Below are 14,796 nucleotides of genomic sequence, written 5' to 3'. Positions count from 1 at the left end.
CTTATGTATTTTAATTTGACTCGACTTAATCTGGTGAGCCACAGTGCCAAAATAGCTGGTTAAAAGCTGCAAAAAGAACCCTCATTAAAGGCTACTTTAAAGTACTTGACCGCTGTTGTGTAATTCTGTGTGTTAGTGCTGAAGTTTGCCTCTACATTTAACCACAATAAAGACTGTTAGAGCTTAGCGCTTCTTGAGCCTCTGTGACTGCAAAATGCCAGTAGCTCCAAACGCCATCTGTGACTTTTGTCAGATGGTTCCTGTTGCCTGGTGCACACACAGACACACACAGCACCTCTGCACCAACGCTTCCAGACAAGATCCGGCTGTCACCCCCAGCCAACAGCGGGAGCCCGTTCCTTCCTCAGTCCAAACTGCTAAGGCGAGGAAGGCTGAGCGTGCCTCCTGGTTTTCACTGAGAGCGCAGCAGAGATGAGAGAGGCTCGTGATTTACCCTGGCATCTGCTTTTTAACTAACCATCGTGAAAATTCTAATAAAGCAGTTCATTGTTTTTCATTCTGTTGGAAAGACATTTTCATACCCCCAGCAGTAGTCATTAGGACTGGTGCTGCACTCGGTCTGAACTGTTGATTAGAGAGGCAGGGTCCACCCTGGACAGGTCGCCAGTTTACTGCAGGGCTAACAGATAAAGACAGAGAATCATTCGTGCTGTAATATCCACACCTGTGGTCAGTTTAGAATCACCAATTAACCTAGCATGAATGTTTTTGGACTGTGGGAAGAAGCTGGAGAGAACCCACACTGGCACAAGGAGAATGCACCAGCTCCACACAGAAAGCCTCCATCTGACTGGCCAGCGTGTTTGAGCCCAGAACCTTCTGTCTTTGAGGCAACAATGCTAACCACTGCACCGCCACACTGCCCCCCCCAAAATGTACAAATCCCAAAAACTGAAGACAGACTAAGCAAAGAAATATACAGAGAGTTGAATATTTATGTAGAGGGCAACAGCACGTCACCACAGAGGTGAGAGTATGACAGAGATCCATGACTGCACTTATCTGTACGCTGTTTATTACTCTTTATCCAGCAAGCCTAGTCTCCACTTGTCTGAGGTCCAGGTTTAGTATTCCAAGAGTTGTTTTTAACCAGCATATATCTTTCTAAGACTGCTTTCTTGCATTTGCGTAATATCTCTAAGATTAGAAACATCCTGTCTCAGAGACACTGAAAAACTAGTTCACACTTTTCTTACTTTTAGGCTGGACTATTGTGATTTATCCTAGAAACTCCCTAAAAAAACCTTCAGTTGATCCAAAATGCTGCAGTGGAAGCGAGAGAATAATTCTGCTATACTGGCTTCTCTTCATTGGCTCCCTGTTACATCCAGAACCACATTTAAAATCATGCTCCTCACATACAAGGTCTTATACAATCAGGTCCTATCTTATCTTAAAGTCCTCAGAGTAGAGACTTAGAGCTTTTTATTGTCATTGTGCAGTTTCTTGCACAGCGAAATTGGGTAGCTGGACCACAAAGGTGCTAAAGTAAGAAAAAGAGAAACCAATATACATCGAAGGTGGAAAAAAAAAAAAAATAAATAGAATAAAATAAAAAGCAGTGTATATATATATATACATGTGTGAGTGGAACTATATACATGGTGTATGTGTAGGAAACATTGAACCAGACTGGGACCAAAATAATTGCACTTGAGCCAAAAATATTGCACAGAACATGGAAAGACTGAGATATCACCCTATTAGAGCACTTCACTCTCATACTGCAGAATGGGAGGCAGAGCCTTCAGCTTTCAGGCCCTTCTTCTGTGGAACCAGCGCCCAGTTTGGATTTGGGAGATTGGGCTTAAAACTTTCTGTTTTGATGAAGCATGTAGTTAGGACTGGATTAGGTGACCTTCAACCCTCTTAGTTATGCAGCAATAGGACTTTACTGCTAGGGGCTTCCCATGATGCACTGAGTGTTTCTTCTTCATTCACCTCTTTTCTTTCTCCTGGTTATGCCATCGATTACTTCCTGTTAAAAGGGAGTTTTTCCTTCCCTCTGTCGCCAAGTGCTTTGTTGGGGTTTTCTCTGTATTATTGTAGAATCTTTACAATATAAAGCACCTTGAGGTGACTCTTGTTGTGATTTGGTGCTATATAAATATGCTACATAAATTGTGTGCATCATTGCCAAAGGGCAGTAAGTGTAGGAGGTACATGTATTGCATGCATTCTTCAACTGATAGAAAGCATTCATTTGCCTCAGACAAAATACTTTCCGTCATCACTACAGGTTGATAGCACCAACTGACTAAGTCATCATGCTCACAGACAAACACAACCAACATTTTGCTTTAATCATGTCCTACATGCTCAGAGAACAGATCTGTTTCAACCGTCCTTGCCTGTCAGATTAGCTCAGAGATGACAGGCACAACTTGTTAAAGTGACCTTATTACCACCATCAATGCATCCTGAATTACTATAAAACCATCATCCATCTATAGTATGTCAAGGTCACCTTTCAGTTATGCAGATGACTTGTATCAGGACCAACATTTTAAGCTAAAAAAGCAGCACTTGGCTCAGGAAGTGAGCACAGCTTGCCAGAATAAATGCAGCTGAGTATTGGAGAATAAGTCTATTGGGAAATTGGTGTCATTTTCACAGGCTAGGTAGCACATATGCTGGAGCGCTTGACTTTTGGCAAAAAATGCAAAATCATAATAAGGCACTTTCACAGGCTGAGTTTGGCTTTCCGTCTTCCGCAGAATCGCTGCTGTGTGTATTGGTATTTGAGAGGGTGATGGGATGTCCTGTCATTTGGCTGATGCTCACAGGTGCTTACCACGCAACACTCCCAGCCTTCATTGGGAGGCTGCTCTCAGCACTCAGCGGAAATGAACAGTCATTAATGTATCATCCTAGCAGCCTGGTGTCCACTTGAGTGCCATTGCTCGCCGGGGTTTCTGTTTGTAAAACAAACAGACTGTCTGCTTGAGGAAGGGGATGAGTGCTGGAGAGCTGTATCTCTAATAAATCCCAGGGCTTCACAGGCTCATGAATTGTGAACAAGGGGTTAGTAAGAGGGGGTCAGGATTTACTGTCATTTCACGTCATTGCGCGTGCTGGCTTGAACAGCAGAGAACATAGTCATTAGCAACCCCTTTATCCTACTCAAACACAGCTAATGAGGTGCCGCCGTGTTACACAGTACAAATCATAGTAAATATGTTCTTGCTGGAGTGTGTCTTGATTCTGTCATCAGTGCAGCTCTTCAAATTAATTGACTTATTCATGAAAAATATACAGTAGTTTCCTGTGAATACATTACTTGTGAAGTCTTAAATTGAAAAAACCAAACAGATTTGATTAAAGGCCAAACAAGCAGAATCATATTAAATGTATTCTTAATTATACTAATGGGAAAGATCTTCCAGTGGAACATCAGCGTAATTCACTAACAAATAAATAAACTACCACTTTTCCAACCAGTTGTCATACAGTTTTCCAAATCAAACACTGTATATGAAAAATGGACATAATTCCTATGATATCATCCAGTGGTGGGGGTGGGAGGTGTTAAGTCAGCTGGTGTTGTTAAAACATCTGAATGCACAGGAAGTCAAATATTTGTTCAATAAATCCTTTAAAAATACTCTAACACCACCGGTCAGTGAACCTAATCTTGTAATCTGCACTTACCTACTCGATCTCTGCGCTCCTCCAGTCAGATGGTTTTATCAGTTCCACGCTCCCAGCTCAAATCTAGAGGTGACAGGACTTTCTCCATTGCCGCCCCGAGACTCTGGAATAGTCTTCCCCCCTTCATAAAATCCTCTTCATCCTTGGAAGTCTTTAAATCGAATCTCAAGACCTACCTATTTTCCAAGGCCTTCGGATCTCTTTGATATCTTTTTTTATTCTGTCTATTTGGTCTCTTATCTTATTGGATGATGTTGTATGTGTATATACGTTATGTTCACATATGTGTGCTTGTGTGTGAATGTGTACAGTTTTGTATATGTATGTGCATATTTGCATGTACATTATATGCTATATACTCTTACATGTCTTACAATTCTTTTTAAAAATGTTTTCTTTCTACTTTAATTCTTTTATTATATTATCCCTCTGTTCAGCACTTTGGCCGACACTTGATGTCTTTTAAATGTGCTATATAAATAAAGATGACTTGACTTAATCCTATACAGTGGTCCCTCGCTATAACGTGGTTCACCTTGGGGGGCCTCGCTGTTTCACGGAATTTTTTTTTGGGGGGGGGCAATTTTGGTGGTGGTGGTTGTTGTTGTTGTTGTTGAGCGCATTGTGTTCTGTGTCCTGATTGACTGTAGATCATTGTCAATCAATCTCCTCCGTGCCGTGTCTCCTGTACAGTACAGAATGCGTTCAGCTTGTCAAATTTAGATAAATCTTCGATTGCTAGCAGCGTGACTCTGAAGTGCTGCACTGTATGCATCGGCGTAGCTTTGTGCTGAACATTGGGGGGGAGGGGGTGTCAAGATCTCTGTCTAAATAAATAAATAAATCTAGGTAAATTCCCAGATGATTAAACATGCAACTATTTTGCTGGTAATGCCTGAAGTGAGTAAAGAAAATCAACAGCCTATTTATGCAGGATAATTCATAATTTTATTGGGGGGGTTATTTTGGTTGTCTGATTATTGGGGGGGGTCATAACCCCCCTGGAAATTACGCCCCGACTGTGTGTTTGTAAGTTTTCTCCCCAACAAACGCAACAATGTTGACAAAACATTTTGCACCGTCAAAGGCAGAGGAAGATGCTAACCATCGCACAAAAAGTTGGATTTCTGGACCTGCTAAAGGAAGGTAGAATTTACCGTATTTTTCAGATTATAAAGCGCATCAAGCGAAATAAAAACGGTCTGATAAGTCAAACTTTACTCAACTGATTCTTCTTGCTTCCTCTACTTCTGTACCATTAATTCATTAATGTTGAATTCTTTTGCAGCTGCTCGATTCCAATGTTCTGGACCTGAAAATAGGGTTTGAGCTTTGGTTTCATTCTATAATACTGGACTTATTTTTCTACGAAGGTTTGAACTTTGAGAGTTTAAACAAGAGAGAAAAGTGTGAAAATGTCCATGCCTGTCTGAGAAAAGTGTATAAAGTGTGTAGTGAGGGGTTTTACAGCCTTAAAACATCTATTATAACTGTAAAAAATAAAGCTGGCTACTTCGCAGATTTCGCGGGTTGTTTTTAGAACGCAACTCCTGCGATAAACGAGGGACCGCTGTATATCGTTAATCAATACTATAATTTTAGCTGAGCTATTTAGACATTCAGTCTCTATACAGTTCTCATAATTGGTTAAATTAGCTACAGACAAAACTGTTTTGTACCTGAGTGTTGGACATGTTAAGATGGGAGCATATGGGGACCAGCTGCTTTCAGACAGCCCCATGTAGCCAGTTAAGCTACTGCAGTGCAGTTTTTGGCACTTAAGTATTGTTTTGAAGGCTACCCCTTACTGCAAACATAACATTATGAACAAAAGCAAAATGTGCGTTCATAGATAAACATTTAACAATTGATGTTGGTCACATACAATAGCTGAGTGACATAAATCGAAATGTCCTTTAGACAGACAAGACCAAAGTGAAGATGTTTGGCCATAATGCACAGCACCATGAGGATCTGGACATCTTGAAGTCATTAAGTCAACCATGCATTCCACTGTGTAGCTACCAAATACTTAAAAGTCAAATGTGAGGCCAACTGTGTGACAGCTAAAGCTTGGGTGAGACTATCTGCAGCAGCAAATCTATAACAGAATGGCTGAAAAAGAAAGTAAAAGTAAAGATGTTGCATTTGTCCAATCAAACTCCAGACCTTAACCCTGAAATGCTGTGTACCTAAACTTCAAAGAGCTAAAACAACGCTGTAAAGAAGAGTGGGTACAGTTTTGCAGGTCTTTTTTTTATTTATTTATTTTGCTTTTACAGGCCTGGGAGCTGTTTGAAATGCCCTTTAAATAGGTCGGCGGGATGACAAGTAAGAGTCTGTTCCTTTAGAGGATACTGAACCTCTGCCTTTCAACCATGGCAGCAACTTTTGCAGTTCGTGTAGCTGCAGCATCCTCTCCCCCTCCCCTCGGCAGAAACCAGCCCTGCGTCCAAATAGAGTTGTAGAAATAAGAGAATCCCGGGCTTAAAGAACAAAAGAAGAGGCCAAGTTTGAGTGAGACAGAAAGTCTGCGAGATTAGAGCCGTCAATCCCAGCATCTTTAGCTCCTAGCGGGGCCTCCTAGTGGGATCAACCACAAAGTTGTAATAGAGGCGAAGGAACTTTTCTAGTCCACCGCCGCACTCCGCCACACTCACTGCCCTACCCACATCCCTCCCGTCTCTCAGCATCACCAAAACTGGGGGGGCTGAGAGAGGTTTAGGCAGGGTGAGTGGGTGGGTAAGGTGGGGCGCTGACGAACTTTCCCTGAACTCTTGCCAGCTTTGTCTCCTACTTTCATCTCAGGTCACTGTCAGTAGAGGATTTATCTCGTTAAAAGCCGCCCTGAGATGAAACAAGGACCACTGACGCCGAACACAAAGGGCCAGGCTCCCGGTGCTGCTTTTCTTCTTCTGATAGCTCAGAGTGAAGTTTTTCTTTGTGCTAAATATGGGTCTTTTAGTCTCGAGATAAGGTAGTCCCACCGTCTCTGCCTGATTAATTAACCTGCGACGGAAATTTTCCACAAAGAGTGAAAATTGTACGGAATAAAATGGATCTTGCACAGAGGGAACGGGGCCCTGGAAATTACTAATTCCACATTTTATTCTTTGTAATTGAATAAGCAAAATAATAAAAGCCTCCATGAGGGAGTAGGAGAAAAAAGGAACCGTTCTATGACTCTGGCTCCTGGCAGTTAGAGCAGCGAGGCAAACGGCCGGTCTTCGAATACGAAGACATACCTAGACAACATGTTTGGATCAGTCAGATAAAGATGCTGTCAGGAAACAAAGACGCTGACACAACTGACAAAAAGACACGTTTGCGATGCTCTGATGTGCCACCAGAAATATGACAGTCATTGAAATGGCTCGCTTTGACAAAAAGCCTGTGTTTTCTCACTCACATATTATTTGGTCATTGTCAATCTCCCCTGCAACTATTGTTGTCGGAGGCCCGGTTTAATGATAGTGAATCTATCCTGGGATGGCAGATTACAAAATCGTAGCAGCAAAGGCAACACAATGGCAAAGCAAATCACCGTGAGAGGCTGTGCTTTATGCAGCACCTGTCTGCCTTTCCACGCTGCACGCAGGTAAGTTTGATGACACCGATGGCTCGCTCGAATCATCAGCGCCATCCATTTATCTGCTTTGTTGTAGTCGATGTAATGCTCAGCAGCATCTAATTTGCTCTCGCTTTTTACCAGTTTTCAGCCAATTTTAGCTGCACAATAGGTTCTGAAATTTGTGTCAGTGGCAGACAATGAAGAGACAGCTTTGAGGAAAAATGATTTCTGCAGACATTATGAGGCACCAGATGCCTTGGTGTTCATTATATCTGTGTCTCTTTAATTTGGTTGCTAAACCTCACTGGAGCACAATGCGGTGCCGCTGCTCATTCCTCTGAAAGAAAAGATTTGACAGCTTTTTTTCTTTTTTTTGCCACTGGAGCTTGTGCTGATATAAAACATTCAGGGGCAGAATTAACATTAAAGATGCCTCGGTTGCAGAAAAAATAAAGAAAAAGTTAGTGACCCTTTTTCAATTTCCAGAATTGCTGCATTGATAAATCATAATGTGTGTTCTGATATTGATCTTTTAATCCGGTACTTTCCAGGTGTTCTTTTTTTTTCTTCATAGACTTTATATAAAACACGGGCATAACTTCCAGGTATGAGAATGCAGAATTGCTTTTAAACCTGCTTTTATAATGGCCACCGTGGGGAGAGTTGTGAGGTGGCAAAAAAAAGGTTCAATTGTATAGAAGTCTTTAAAAACAACAACCCTACTGCTTCCTTGATCTGTGACGTCAGTGAACAGTTTCCCGATGAGTTTATGATTTCAGTTGCTACTTTGAAGTCTTATCATCTGGGCTAATGCTAACCGAACGCTCAGACAACGTCACTGGCCAGTTGCAGTGTTGATCGTGGACCAACATTATTCTGGTGATGCAGGAAGATACAGATACACTAGTTTGGTGTTGTGTGGTGTGCATTACATGGTATCTGAAATTTTATTTAAAAAATGATAAATGTTTGACATTATTAACATTGCCAAGTTCTGTTTGAAACCTTTTATACACTGGTATGTGTAAATGTGGTTTAATCTGTGACTTAGTCACAAATACAGCAGAACAAGATAAAACAGAAGACTTACTATCCGGTGTTTCAGTCTGATGTCATTAGTCGTTTCCAGGTCCAAACTCCTCTTTAGTTCCCAAAGAGCCCGCGGCATCACTGAGAGTTAAAAACTGTCTAAATTCTTTCATTTTTAATAAAATGATCAGTGTGGCTGCTCTACCAGATGTAACAATTAAGTTTAACATCCATGAGAAACAGGATTTATGAAGTTTAACGGAGTTCGAAGTTAGCAGGGAGTTAGCTCGCTAGTTTCCATCCAAAGATCATATACCATGTTCTGAGAGATTTCTGAAAAATTCAAACGTACAGCTCTGCTATCACTTCCAACATAAATGAAGAGAGAAAACTAAACAGCAGTGACGTTTGTTGGGTTAGTGAAGCTGGACTAGCTGGTATATAATTGTCATGCGTCGGCTGTGTGCAGGCAGGATAAGAGGACTGATAGACCCAAAAGTGCAGACTCTAAACAGATTTATTACTAAATGACAAAAACAAAACTGGCTAAACTGGGAATACAGAAACTAAACTGGTAGGCAGGTGGACGGAACATACAGCATGGGATGATGGTATATCACAACACGGACAGAGGAAAACACAGGGCTTAAATACACAGAGGGAGCAATCAGTGAATGAGAGACAGAAGGGAAACGCAGCTGGGGCAAATCAGGGTTAACGTGGCGGGGGAAGCAAAACCTGATACAATAACCTGAGACACGGACTTTCAAAGTAAAACAGGAAACATAACACAGATGCGGACTTGACAAGGGGATACAGCAACTATGGAGCACAGACAGAAACCAGAAAGCAGAACACTAACAAAGAAACCAAAATACTAGAAATGATAAATAATATCAACATCAAAGTTCAATAATAATGCAAAACTGAAAACTCTGGGTCGACGACCCAGGCACCCTGACAATAATGGTGTGCTACATGCTGGCTAGCTACACAGCTATGGTTAGCATAATGTAAACACATTAGCACAGTGAAGCTGGAGGATGAACGCTAACTTTTCTCCACTTGATAAAAGTTAGCGTGAAGATTCCAGATGGTTAGAGACAAATGCAATCACATGGCAGGAAAAAGATGCTGTAAGCTGACAAACTAAAGTCAGGAGAACAACTTCGATAATCCATCCATGATACAAGGCTAGTATCGTTAGGTTAATATGGTTTGGGTTACTCGCTATGAAAAATTCTTGATTCCAACTTCATGGACCCATTGAAATCTTTGTTAGCCTCAGAGTACACTCACCTGTCTCCTTTTGCCTTCAGAGTTTAATTCTTCATCATCATCACACAGTTGCTGCAGATTTGTTGGTTACACACCCATGAGCCAAATCTACTGCACTGAGATTTGGTGACTGTGGAGGCGATCTAAGGACAGTGAACAATCATGTTCAAGAAACCAGATGACTTGAGCTTTGGGACAAGGTACACTGTGGTCATGAAGCGATGAACATGATCAGTGATAATCTCATCATTCGATCTTCTTTTTTTTAAAATTCAATTTTAGGGGTAAAATGAAATCCCCCTTGTTTTAAAACTTACCTCTCTTCTTTGTGTTTTACCATGCCAGTCTCTCACAGTAGGTTTGTAGCTGGAAGAATCATATGAATAATAGTTACTTAACTATAAAATAAGCTTCTTTTTTTAAATTTTATTTTAATGGTTCCAAATTGGAAACTGGTGGTGCTCTAAGTTACATAATTCACAGCAAAATTAGCCGTGTCATAATTGCTATGATCATGGAGTAGAGAAGTGCAACACAGCATGGAATCAGCATTCACCTCAGCTGACACTGTTGCTCTTCAGGTGTGATCACTTTTAGTTTCATCTTAAGTGCTGTAGGCAGTTTGGCTTAATTAGAGGTATGCGATGTGATTGCTCTACCACACCGCTCACGTTATTCCTTCCTTTTCTGTAAAGGACAGCATGAAATGATATGCCTTGTGTTTAACCTTTACCCTTTCCTGCCCATCCCCAAGGCCTTAAAGATCTGTGGTGGCTTTGCTGAGCAGGGTGGGTGATGTATTTCCTTTCACACAAAGGCCCAGGAAGAAAAGTGTTGCATGCATAACTGGGATGAATCCCTGCCATTTCCTTTGTCTCATCCATGTGTAATCCAACCCTGCGCTTGGAGGGATACTTCAGAGCTCAGGGAGAATGCGGCAAACGGGCGCGATCCATCATCGTGCTAATTAGACACATCTCGGTTTTTATTGGCGTGAGAAGGACCGGATAACGTCAGCTCTGGTCAGCATACGTGCTCGGGGATCTATTTCTCATCAAATTTCCAATAACTAAATATAGCGATTACACCCATGAGGACAATTTTAACAGCATTAATGGATGTAGCAGCGATGCATCACTGTAGCACCTCTAATAACAGAATGTCCTCAGGGCAGTTCAGCATTCATGCAGCAGTTACCAGTGGTCACAATGAAAAGTTATCTTTATGCAGCTGTTTGTGGCAGGCGGCAGGTATGGGCCAGTTAAAACATCTGTTGATGAAAGAGCAATGCATCAAATTTATTCAAAACATTTTACTTTTCATTCAAATGCATCCCAGCTAGGCGTCGTTGCATTATGATATGTGATAGTGCAGATAATCAGTATAGTGCTGATTTTACTTTTTCTCTGTCCTGTCATGGGTTTCTGTTTTGTCACATTAATATTATCATATATAGACTGAAATTCATCTGTCAAGGCAGCAAAAGTAGTACTTCAAAGTAGTACTATTTCTTTTCCCTTTTTTCTATGTACTGTATATACTGCTATGGTGGCTGATGTCACAGGGGTGCTTGTATCAGGCAGCTGATGAACTGATGAACTGCAGCAGTGCTCAGTATAAATCAGCCTGAAGAAGTCAAAAGTACAAGTTCAAAGTCATGTCAATTAGTTTTTATAAAAATATTAAATAGCCTAGTACATGCTCAAGTTAATTATAATTTATGAGACATAATTAAAACACGTAAAGTGAACGAGCTAAATGTACATGAAGAATTCATTTTAACAAAGCTGTAACTTAATTCAGTCATTTATGACTGAGTTAAGCCATAAATGACTTTAATACACACGCACGCGCGCACACACACACACACACACACACACACACACACACACACACACACACACACACACACACACACACACACACACACACACACACACACACACAGTCTGGTATGTCACATGTCGTATGATAACAAACTCCTTTATTTCAGATCAGACATAAACTGTGCTCGTGGCACATGAGTTCATTCATAGTTTCAAGGCATTTTTCCTGTTTTTTCTGCCTGTTTTTGGAAAAGACAAACAGCAGGTATAATTTTCAGATGTTTTTTTTTATTAGTGATTAAAGCTGCACTAATCAATATTTGTGTGGGTTTAATTAATATGTATAATATGACAAGGTTTTTCTTGTGGAGCTGACTAGAATGACTGAGAATTATTAACGAAGCCTGCAGTGACTCTTTTAGTTTATTTTGGTTTATGCATGTGGTTCTCACCGGTCTTGTGTTGAGCAGGTATGTTATATTCACTGGTAGCTTGACTGAAATGTAATTTACCAGTTGATTCTCAAATTTAAGTGTGGCATTTAGCAGCTATTAAATGGGACATGACCATCTGGAATTGGTGGGGAACACAAACTGTATATAAAAGATGGAACTGTCCTTTTTTACATAAGGAAATAGGACTGAATCAGGTGACCCTAAATCCTCCCATAGTTACACTGCAGTAGGTCTAGGCTACAGCAGGATGCACTGTTTCTTATCCGCTCACCTTATTTTTTTTCACTCTCTATGTTTATAAACCACTCTGCATTAATTATTAGTTATTATTAATCTGTGGCTCTCTTCCACAACTCTCATTGGGTTGCACCAGATGGTCGCTCCTCCCAGAGCCTGGTTCTGCTGGAGGTTTCTTCCTGTTAAAAAGGAGTTTTTCCTTCCCACTGTCACCAAAAGATTTGCTCATAGGGGGTCATCTGAATGTTGGGTGTTTGTTTTCTCTGTAACATTGTGGGGTCTTTACCTTTCAATATAAAGTGCCTTGAGGCAACTGTTGTTGTCATTTGGCCCTATATAAATAAAACTGAATTGAATATATGACCGTTAAATAAAGCTGTTGTTGCAAAGAAGAGTCCAGATCTATAGCGTCATAGGTTCAAATATGGTAGTGATTTATGGTTCAAATATGAGAGAAATGATAAGAATAGAAAGACTGAGATACGATTCTGTAAGCCTCTGTTTGCTGGCATTCTGGTCACGGCTTGAATAACTGTAGGTTAACCAGCTGAGACAAAGCAAAGTTGGAGTTGGTGTTCCCAGGCTGCACGTAAAACTATTTCTACAGAGCAGAGAGAAGGCTAGTGTGAATCAACGCTTCTAACAGCTTTAGTTTTTTATTATACCTGCAGAAACATATCAATAATTCCACTACAGCGAGCATCTCTGCCATTTGATTGTTTGATGAATGCATCAGAGCATTCTCTATTGCCTGAGCGCGAGGCTCAGCTCTAAAAACGCAGCACTCATTATTTGTATATATGCACAGAAGTCACGCAGACTGCTACGTTGCTGTGGGAAAACAAATTACACGATCGGATGAAAAAAAAAATTCCCCATATGCAACGATATCTTGGCAAGCCTCCACTTTTCAACATATCCCCTCTCGCCTGGAGCGTTTTGAAAGATTCCCCATCAGGGGATTCATATTCACATCTGTAATTCTGTCTCGAACATACAGTTCTGACAAGTCCTTTTGTTGTTGTAAAACGATTAAATGAAATTAAAGTACAAAGCTGGCGATAGCATCGGCGGTTTACAGTGTGTATGTGTAATGAAATTTCTTCTCCCAGAGAATCGATGAGGCCCATTCCCCTGGTGGACTGTGTAATTACAAAACCCTCATTAGATTATGAAACTATACAGCATATGGTGAGAGGAGGAGATCCCTTTGATGTGCTCTTGTAATGACTGCAGCAAGAAAAAAAAAATAGATAGAAAGAAGGAGAGAGAATTGCCTGCCTTTTGCTTCATGCGAATCTCTTGAAAGAAATCAAAGCTTTGAAAGTGAGGTTTTCTGTTTTGTGCAGTCCCAGCTCACCCCACCCCACCCCACTCGTGCTCCTCTGAACTGACTCAGATGCCAACCACTGGGAGCCAAGGATTGACCCAGGAAATTTCAAACTGCTTTGACATGCCGAGGCCGCTGGTGTCACGGCCTTTTGATTCACAGAGGCCGTTTGTCATTTTGCCAAAAAAAAAAAAAAAGCAAGAATGCCTTTGGTGATGAAGAATGAAGCTTGATGTTTGAAGGAAGCACTCAGTTGCTCGTAGAACATGAGAACGTCGCTGTGGGCGGCACTTGTCTTCTGTTCTTGGCGCTACACATTTCACAGACTCTCTGTTTGGAAAGGGATAGCAGGCTGGGAAACACAGTCATTGAGTGTAACTGTGTTTGACAGCCAGAGACAACAGCAAGCAAGCACAGAACATGTTGAAAAATGAAAATCAAGGTCCATTTAGGAACCTGAAAAAAAAACAAGCTCCATCTCTTTTTTCTTTTCGTTTTCTTTTGTTTTCAAATGTCTCTAAGCAGCTGTACACCCCCCTGGAGTTTTATGGACCTGTCAGTAACGTAAAAAACAAAAACCTTTCCAGTAATCTAGTGCAGTGTGTCTTGACCTGCTGGGCTGTGGCGAGTGGGTCCCTTTATGACAAAGGGATGAAGTTTTTTAATAAGTGTGCTTCCCAGAGCAGTGCAAGCCAATTTCTCACTGGGGTCCTCGACTAAAAACATTTAAGATGGTCTCAAACAGACAGCAGAATTCAGTGTGATACTCAAAAAATAGTTGGTGTCTTAAAACATTTTTATCATTTAGGGGAGGACTTTGACAGTTTAGGTGCTGGATCTTTCTAAACATATTGTTTGCCAGTCATTGGGGGATACACAGGCTACGGTTTCTCTGCAAACAATCCTATATAATCATCCATCACAGCAAGATGGTAACACAGCCAACTTTATTCTCTCGAGGTTCATTGCTGTTGTTACTGTCACATCTTTCCTCTTAAAATGACTCAAACTAACGTACATGAAAGTGCAAATGCCCTTTCTTTTCCATAAACTGGCACTTAGAATTTTGCAAACAGACTCTATATGTATGCAAGAACAGGTCAAGCATCATAACATAAAATTTTTAACAAGGCAAGAACAGAAATTAATTGTTTTAAATATATCTTTTTAAATGCATGCATGCTTAAAACAGTCAATTTGAAAGAGTTTACAAGTCTTATTAATCCAGTTCTCTATATTTTTGTTAATACACACTTAATTGTGTATTTAATACACAATTGAAAAACTAGCTTACAAACAATAACATTAAACCCTGCTATTATTTTCGTTATCTATTTTTGGGGAGGTGAGAGTGATTTGCAGTTTTCTAAATGCCTGCAACTTTGCACAGTGGAGTAG

This window comes from Oreochromis aureus, linkage group 17, assembly GCF_013358895.1.
Source record: "Oreochromis aureus strain Israel breed Guangdong linkage group 17, ZZ_aureus, whole genome shotgun sequence".
NCBI lineage: Eukaryota > Metazoa > Chordata > Actinopteri > Cichliformes > Cichlidae > Oreochromis > Oreochromis aureus.
The sequence above is the reverse complement of the archived record's forward strand: the minus strand, read 5'-3'. Positions refer to the sequence as shown.